This window comes from Tupaia chinensis, unplaced genomic scaffold (genome assembly GCF_000334495.1).
Source record: "Tupaia chinensis unplaced genomic scaffold, TupChi_1.0 Scaffold146069_1, whole genome shotgun sequence".
NCBI classification, from domain to species: Eukaryota; Metazoa; Chordata; class Mammalia; order Scandentia; family Tupaiidae; genus Tupaia; species Tupaia belangeri.
In genome coordinates, this window is record NW_006205925.1 from 6,235 (window position 1) to 15,946 (window position 9,712).

The window sequence follows — 9,712 nt, forward strand, 5'->3', positions numbered from 1 at the left end:
TGTGTCCTGGCCTGTCTGTGCTAGCACACTGTGCGGTTTTCATTTTTTATGTGCAAAAATATTTTTCCCTCTTTTTTGGTAGTATCTTTCTAGTTTTTCTTTTTCATTTTGCTTATTTTTTTTAACATTACTTTCCCACTCTAAGCTTCACTCTCCACAACTCAATGTCTACATAGGTCTAGGTGCACAGTAGCCAAGCATCTGAATACTATGAGAGTCAATGAAATCCTCAATGCTTATTGAACCTGCTTTAATGAAGAAATTTCTTTTTATAAATCTGAAATCCATCTTTTTGTGGATACCACATTGTGAAGCAGAGTGGAGAATAGATTTTGTCACAGAATGACCAGAAACAACTACAGGGAAACAAGAAGGATGAGAAATCAAGAAACTATCTCTCCCTTAAGGGAAAAGAACAATCCCTCATCATCCACAAACACTACAGTAGATCTCATGGAAACATCTAATAGAGAATTCAGAATATTCATAGTGACAAAACTAAATGAGATGCAAGAGCTGAGAGATAATGAACTCCATAAGATGAAAGGGACCAGCAGTTAGTGTAATGGCTATGTCACTGGACTCCAATGTAGTCAACCGTGGTTCGAGTCCCAGACCCACAGCTTAAACTCACGCCAGGCATGTTTGTGTGCATGCCCAAGACCCCAAGAGGATAATGGAGGAAAAGGGATTGCGGCGTGGTCATCCCTCCTGGGGGGCGATTTTTCGCTGTCTCTCTATCTCTCTGTCTTTCTGGTGAGTGCATGCGCCCTGTAGCAAAGACCTCTCAAGAAAAAAAAAAAAAAAAGATGAAGGAGAAAAGCAACGAGTTCCAGTAGGTATTGAAGTTCTTCCATGATATGAAAGAGGAAATAAAAAGGGAATCAAATGAAACTATTAGAGATGAAGACTGCCATTCAGGAAATCAAAACCTCCCGTGAAAGTATTAAAGGCAGATTAGTCCATGCAGAAAATCAAAAAAAATGTTGAAGGCAAAACCTCTGATCTAGAAAAACAACCCTCCAAAAAAACTGTGAAAATAACCCAAAAATATGAAAATACTATATGAGAAATACTAGACAGCATTAGGCGCCCAAACATCTGGATAATTGGTAACTCAGAAGCTGAAGAAACTAATAAGGGCATTGATAATCTATTCCAAGAAATCTTGGAAAGAACTTTCCAAATCTAGAGAGGCATTCAAATATCCAGACCCAAGGACCCCACATAGAATCAACCCAAGATCTTCTCCAAGGCACATCATAGCCAGACTGGCCAAATCTACAGACAAAGACAAGATACTAAAGTTGGCAGGAGAGAAATGTCAAGTTACTTATAAAGGTTATCCCATCAGGCTAACCTCAGACCTCTCATCAGAAACAATGTGAGCAAGGAAGAATGGGAAAATATATTCAAAGTGTTAAGTGAAAAACAGTTTCAATCAAGAATACTATACCTGGCAAGATTATCTTTCATATGGAAAGAAAGAATAAAAACATTCTCAGATAAACAAGACCTGAGACAATTTGCCAATAGCAGACCCACTTTTCAAGAAGTTCCGAAAGGGGTGCTCTACCACGAAAACTAAAGACACATAAAGAAATAAAATAACAAAAGGCAACCAAGAAAATGACCAATTTAATGCTAGAGACAAGAAATATCAATAATAATGTTGAATGTTAACTTCCAGGATGTAAACAGAAAGATTGGACCACAGTAACACTGGATATTCAACAGAAGAGAGTTTGAACATAAGACTCAAATGGTAAAATAGAATTTTATGACTTTTGAGTAAAATATTACTGAATTCTTTTTTTAAAATTTTTTTACTATACTTTGTTTTCCTAATTTAAACATTTTACTTTTGAGTTGATGATGGGTTTAGCAATTTGATAAAATATTTTTCTTGCTTGTTTCTTTAAATGGAAACAAACTTTTCTTCATTCCTGACCCCTATTGAATTGGAAATATTTGGGAGTATTCTTATTTTGTGGCACAAGGGTTACTTGCATAAATTCAATAATGGTTGTTGCATGAATCAGAAATTGGAAATACTCTTTATTGGACAGGGCTTTGACTAGAATGTCATTACCTGAAGATGAATCAGAAAACTATGGGACTAAGGGGGATCTCAAGTAAGCCAACGGAAGCTCCTAGAAAGATGTCCTGGCACCATAAATAGTTCTGCCTGGCAGAGAGGATTAGAGAAGATATATTAAAGAATTTATAACATAAAATAATGTGGACTTTTCCAGCCCAGTATTGTAATCCATAGAGACTGCAAAAGAGCAACCACACCAGGGGATTATCTTGAGAAAGACTTTGAAGGAAGAAAAAGAAACTGATCTTTGCTAGCAGACAGCATATCACAGAATACTTGGTAGGCAGGCCTGAACTGAGAAGGTTTATGTGTCACTAATGTGTTGGGCATTTGCTTTCAACAATTTGAGTAGTTGACATATACGAATTTACTCAAAAATATTTAAAACCATACTGTCTCTGTTGTTATAGAGTCACAAATGAAATTATACAAAATTATAAGAAATATTTTGAATATTATCTTTAAAATTCAGTAATCTGAAAACATGAAAGTTGTTTATTAACTGTCAAGAACAATGGAGTATGAGCAAAAATGTTGTGATATATAAAGGAAATGTTTGATAAAGGAAATGTTTGTGGGAAAATATAAAAGTAAATTAATAAATGCGGGGAAAAAAAGAAAATTGTGTTGTAAAAATGACTCCGTTCAGGGCCAGCAAGTGGCATGGTGGTTAAGGCTGGACTCCCACATGGCTGACTGTGGTTTGAGTCCTGGACCTGGCTTGCTTTCTCATTCTCTCTTTCTGGTGAGTGCACATGCCATATAGCAAATTAAAATAATGGTAACAATAATAAATAAAACTACATAAATAATTTTTAAAAAGAGATTTTTTTTTTAAAAGTACCATTCACATATCACTAGGGCTCCCACAATAATGCAATTTGAGTGCTACTTGCTTGATGCCTTTTTTTATTTTTATTTTTTGAGAGGTTTTTGCTATAGGGTGTGTGAGCTCACCAAAAAGAGAGAGACAGAGAGACAGAAAGTGAGAAATCACCCCTGGGGGGATGGCCATGCCGCTACCCTTTTCGTCCATTCTCCTCTTGGGATTTTGGGCACACATGCACACATCCTGCGTGAGTTTAAGCCACAGGCTCCGGGACTTGAACCATGGATGACTACATGGGAGTCCAAGAATGTAGCCATTACACTATCTGCTGGTCCTGCTCGATGACTTTTAGGTCCCAGGCCAAAATCAATACTAGAGAAAGCAGAGCATATCTATGTAAATTCCAGTCTCTCAGCCTCTTTATACCTTAGGTCCTTTTTTTTTTTTTTTTTTTTTTTTTTGCTTTTCCTCATTTGAAAAGATGGATAGGCCTTTTGAGCCACTCTTTGTCCGCTCAGGCCTGCTCTTACCTCTTCTCAGGAGTGTGCTTTCACTTTTAAACTATCATTTCCTTTCTTAAAAGAAAACCTTGAAAAAAATGAATGGCTCTTGCTCTTTTTCAATAGAATAATTTATTTAATTTTATTTATTCATTAATTTATCTTAATTTGACTAGAGAGAGACACATGGGGAGCAGGGGGAGTGAGAAAGCAAGCCACCAGGACCAGGATTCGAGCCATGGTTCGCCATGTGGAAGTATCCAGAGCCTTAGCCACCATACCACCTGCTGGTCCAGAATGACTCTTTATTATAATAATTTCTTTTTATAGAATTATTTAATTTCATTTATTATTCTCATTTTTAACTTGACCAGAGAGAGAGAGACAGAGTGAAAGTGAGAAAGCAAGCTGCCTGGTCCGGGACTTAAACTGCAGTAAGCCATGTGGGAGACTAGTAACTCAATCACCACACAACCTGCTGGCTCCAAAAATGGATGATTCTTAAGGCATTCTTTCTTTTTTTGTTTTTGGAGAGGTTTCTGCTATAGGGCGTGTGCGCTCGCCAGATAGACAGAGACAGAGAGACAGAAAGAGAGAAATCACCCCCCAGGGGGATGGCCACGCCGCAATCCCTTCTCCTCCATTCTCCTCTTGGCATCTTCGGCACACACGCACAGTTTTAAGCCACCGGGTCTGGGACACGAACCACGGTCGTCTACATGGGAGTCCAGCGACATAGCCATTATGCTAACTGCTGGTCCCTCTTAAGGCATTCTTTTCAGAGTTCAAACTGGTCTAACCAATAACTTTATAATGTTTTTACATGTAAATAGATTTTACATGTGTTCAACTTAGATTTCACTTACACCTTGTGTAAAAACTGCATCCCATGCCAGGCCTGAAATGTTCCGAAGCTCAGTTCTGTGATTAAATTACAACCAAGATTTCTACAAAAACAAACAAACAAAAAAAGACATAAGTCAAAGAAGAAGAAATACATTTTTTCAGAACATTTATCACTTGGCAGTGATTTTAATTTACATAAGATAAAACATAATTTTAGTACTTTTTCCATACACTCCAGAAATCTACTGTGGAAGCCACAGGCTTACAATGTCAACTTGCCTATTTACACATGTGGTACATTAGATCTGAAACAGTGAATGCTCAATAAATACTGCTGTTGAGTGATCTTGACTTTTTAAAACAGAATTTCACAACTTCAAGACGTCAACATTGTGGGCTGGATATTTCTTTGTTGAACAAGTCTGTCTTCTACATAGCAGGCTGTTTAGCCGCATCCCTGGCCTCTGCCTACTAGGAGCAGTAGCACACCCAGAGCTGTGACAACCCAACATGTCTCCAGACATTGCCAAATGTCACCCGGGTACCAAATCACACCAGCAGAGAACCACCGGTCTATAATGACTTACTCTGACCTGTGTAATAATTCTTACACTGATCTTTGTTAGAGATGAAGAGGATTTCTATGTAATTTTAGTAACTTCCTACTGGAAAAAATTAATCATATTTTACAGGTTTCTAATTAAGTTTTATAAAAATGTCAAGTATAGTAAAGTTATAATGGTAACTTACAGAAACTTCAAAAACGGTAGTGCCTCAAATGTACCTCTCTCAATCGACTGTATTTTATTGCAGGATAAATCTCTAGGAAAAAAGAAGCAATATATTGCCTTGATTAGCTGTTACATCTAATTAATAGAAATACTAGAGTTTAGGACTGATAATGACTACATAGTTTTGTCTGAACTTGTATTAGAGCTTTTGAGATCCCCTAACCCTGCCTATACCTCTCCTAAGAGTCACACATCCTTGATCTTTATAAATAAAATATACAACTATAGATATCTTGACAGGTTTAGGAGGTAATCATCCCCAAGGTCAGAAAAACTGACTAGATGACCTTTTGTAGTCTCATCAAATTCTAGATTATGGGCTCAATGGTTTTCATCATGTATGTGATTTCTACTATTAAAAGAATTTTCTCACATTTATATACTTTCTTAGTTTAGTTCTCTTTTTCTAGGTCATTCAATACCAGAAGATATAAAACATATCTTTTCACATCATTTGAAAGGAAATTACTCCTCTAGTTAATATATAACTTTGAACTAATTCAGAATCATACTTTGTATTATATTAATAAGAAGACACTCTGGTTTAATACTGCACCTGGAGGAGGGGTGTAACTGTCCTCTGACAGGTGTCTCCATCTCTCCCTTTCTAATCCTCTTGGCACAATCACCAGGTAGATGGCCCAGAAGTGGTCACCAAGGACCAGCATCACCTGGGAACTTACTGAAGATGCAAATTCTTGGCCCTCCTTCAGACCGACTGAATCAATTACTGTCCGGGCAGGGTCCAGAACCTAGTTCTAGAGAGCCTGTCAAGTGATGAGACTAATGACACAGAGGCTCGTTTGTCTTAGAGCCCTGGGAAGATAAAGTGGTTCCCCATCATGGCTCCTTGGCTTGGCATTAAAAGCCCATATCTCACTCCAGTGTCTTACTTTCTGTCCTTGTACTCTACAGGTATTCATGGCATCCTAAAAGACTTCCTGAAAGACGTTCTGCCTTCCTCCTACTTTCCTTTGGCAAGCCTAGAGTATTCTCATCAAGGTGTCAGATGATACCCGATGGCCCTTTGAGGTCCTGTTCAAACAGCATGGCTCTAGTAACATCCCCCGATCTCTGTGGAAGTCTTCCTCCTCTGTACTGCTCTAGAAATCATTTATACCTCAAAGTGCCCCTATCAATCTCTTCTTTTTAATAGTTACTTTTGTGTCTCATTTCTTCTAAGCATAACCTCCTTGAAAGCATGGACTAGGTCTTGCTCACATGCACTCTCCACCATGTTTAAACCCAACACATGGAGATACAAAGCTCACTCCAATATTAATAAAATAAATGAATAATTGGGAATTGAATAAAAGAAGACAATGATTGTTTTAAAAGAAATGTAGCTGTATTACTTCACAGTTTCTCTCTGCCCCTCTGCTTTATGTGTTTGTTTACATTAAGAGACCATGGGTTCCTAGGAGGATAAGAACCCTGTCTTGCTCATTTTTGCGCCTCTAAAATTAGGCCCAGTGCTTAGTGTATGTATATATCTGTATATGTGTGTGTATAGCTATAGATAGATAGATAGATAGATAGAGTTATAGCCCTACACATTGACTGGCATTTTAAAAAATAGTGAGAATACATATGCTAGCATAAAATAATCAACTGCTGTAACAATTCACAGAAGTAATGAAGTACCCACTCCATTGAGCAGTTATTTTATTCTTCCTCCAAACTGTGTGTGTCAGGTTTGGGAGGTCAGATGGCAGAAGTGCCCAAAAAGACCAGTGCAAATGTGGTCACTCCCAAGGCCTAGAAAGACTATTTTTACTGTCATGTGTGGCTCTTCATACTCATCCCCCTTAAGACTTACATTTGAAGAAAAAACTCATTTGCTAAAGACCATTAATTAGATTAACATGGATTAATGACAGATATACATTTGGACCTCATAGATGAAGGATAAGAATCAAGTTTCCATAGCAAAGAATCTTAGAGCATTCATTTCTTTTTTTTTTTTAAGAATTATTTCATTTAGCTTTATTTATTTATTTATTTAACCAGAGAGAAACACTGTGAGAGAGAAAGAGAAAGGGAAAGTAAGAATGCAAGCCACCTGGTCCAAGAGTTGAACCATGGTCAGCCTAGTGGGAGTCCAGCGTCCTTAGCCACCATGCCACCTGCTGGCCCCAGAGTATTCATTTCTGATAGCTTACTTTGCATAAACATTTCTATCACTTATCCATTATTTTAAACATTAATTTTTAAAATGAATATTAAGTTCATGCATTTAGGTCTGTTGTCTTGGTAGCATAATATTCTTCTTCTTTTTTTTTTTTTTGGAGAGGTTTTTCGCTATAGGGCGCGTGTGCTCACCAGACAGACAGAGAGAGACATAGAGACAGAAAGCGAGAAATCACCCCCCAGCGGGGAGGGTCACGCCGCAATCCCTTCTCCTCCATTCTCCTCTCGTGATCTTGGGCACGCACGCACACGTGCCCGGCTTGAGTTTTAAGCCACTGGGTCCAGGACGCAAACCACGGTCGACTATGTGGGAGTCCAGCGACACAGCCATTACACTAACTGCTGGTTCCCATAATATTCTTGATAATGTTATTTATATCATTGATCTGTTCAGTTAATTATTTATTTAATTCATGATAAATTATCCAAACAATCAGGGTAATGGCATTCCAATTAATAAAAATAGACTGTATTTTTTCCCTTGAGGCAAAAAAAATGAGGTTAATTCTTTTTTTTCAGCTCAACCAACCTTTTCAACCTTTTTACAAATAAAAGCCAGAAAATAAATATTTTAAGTTTTGCAGAACACATATGGTCTCTGTCACCTGTTCTTCATTTTTCTTTTATAGCCCTTTACATTGCAAAAATACTCTTTTTTTAGAGAGATTTTTTCTTTAGGATGTGGGCACTCACGGGAGAGACAGAGAAAGAAAGTGAGAAATCATCCATCCAGGAAAGATAGCCTTACCACAACCTTCTCCATTATCCTCTTGGGATTTGGGGCACACACACATAAACACACATGTGCCCAACATAAATATCAATCTGCCAGGTCCAGGACTCGAACTTTGGTCAGCCACATGACACTCCAGCACCTTAACCATCTTGCCACCTGCTGGCCCCATAGAAACCATACTTAACTTATAGGCTGTATGAAAAGTGATTTGGATTTGACCCATGAGCCATAGAATAATATAAACATAAGTAGGTGATATGTAAATCCTACAAAAATTCATATATGTGGTAGTAATTGATTAGATCTTAATACTACTTTTACTCTATAAGTCAAGTCTTTTACTATCTGTAACTTGCCTACATAATAAAATAAAATGTAACTAAAAACTCATAAATAAATGATTAACTAACTTACAAATACTGGAGAGATAGTAGGCCTTCAAATGAATCCTTATGTAATTCAGTCAATTCGTTGTCACTGAGAATCCTAGAAAATGAAAAGGTGATTTCTGGATCAAAAAACAATCTAACAAAAACTATTTGCAAGACTAACTCCTGTGTATAGAGGAATCCTAAGTAGTGGTGCCACCTGAAAACCCAAATTCTTAAGAACTTCATTTCAAGATGGTAATGTCTTCTCTCCCCCTTCTTCTTTTTAAAATTTCCAGAGGGCACATGCACTCACCAGAGAGAGTGAGAGTGGGAAAGTAAGAAAGCATCCTCCATGGGGTAGGGTCTAAATTCCTTCTCCTCTGTTTCTCTCTCCTTTGGGGAGTTTTGGGCATGCATACATACAAGCCCAGAGTGCTTTCTGAGCAGCCCCGCTGGGACTCTGAGACTCGCCTCAGGCTGACCCTGTCTGCTCTAATTAAAACTTTTTCTCACATTCTCTTTTTTGCGTCCATCTCTGTCCTCCACTGCCCTCTGTCCCCACAAACCCCTACCACTCTTCCCACTGGATCACCTATCTCATGCCTACTCTCTCCCTCACAAAGTCCCATTTGAAACCCAATTCTGGGTGATACCAAGATCAGCAGAGCTGCCACTTCCTCCTCTCTTCCCAAACCTCATTCTGGAAACCCCACATGGAACTATGTCAGGGCTGCAAATGAAACCATTTGGTTTTTTTTTCTCCATAAGTTTTTTGAGAACTACAGTATGCATAAATTACACAGAGCACAAATGTTGTTTAATAATTATAAAGCAAATACATGTAGCACTCTCAAGGAAGAACACTGTTAGCGTTCCAGAAGCCCCCAGCCAGTGTGCCTCCTTCTAATCACAACCCTCTCTCATCCCCTAGAGGGAACCACTGTCCCAACTTTTATGACAATTTCCTTGCTTTTTAAATGACCTACTGTGTGAATGACATAATTTCATTTTGCTGCTTCTTGTACTTCATATAAATGGTATCATACTATATGTATTCTTTTCTATCTTCTGTCAGTGAATATTCTGTTTGTAAATTCAGGATCTTACTGCAGACAGCTGAGGTTGGTAAAAGTCACCACCTGTGTTGTATACTCAATAAGGAAGCCACTAGCTACATACAGCTACTGAGTATTGAGACTGCCTCATGTGACTAAGGAACTAATCTTGAATTTCAATCATTTTAATTATTTTTCCAACTTAAACAGTGATAGTCATATCCCTCAGGAGCCACCTCCTGCCCCTTCCTGTTCTCAGGGGAATACATCTGGAACACAAATCCCAGCCTCAC

The 9,712-nt window shown here is 38.1% G+C and overlaps 1 long non-coding RNA gene across 1 annotated transcript; it reads right to left on the bottom strand.

Moving 5' to 3' along the window:
- Positions 1-4,302: 4,302 nt before the first annotated feature.
- LOC102483107 (uncharacterized) lies at positions 4,303-8,479 on the bottom strand. The gene is made up of 3 exons (XR_337443.1): positions 8,408-8,479; positions 5,027-5,098; positions 4,303-4,377 (listed from the first exon to the last, which is right to left on the bottom strand). It is a non-coding gene; the product is annotated as an uncharacterized LOC102483107 (long non-coding RNA).
- Positions 8,480-9,712: the final 1,233 nt, after the last annotated feature.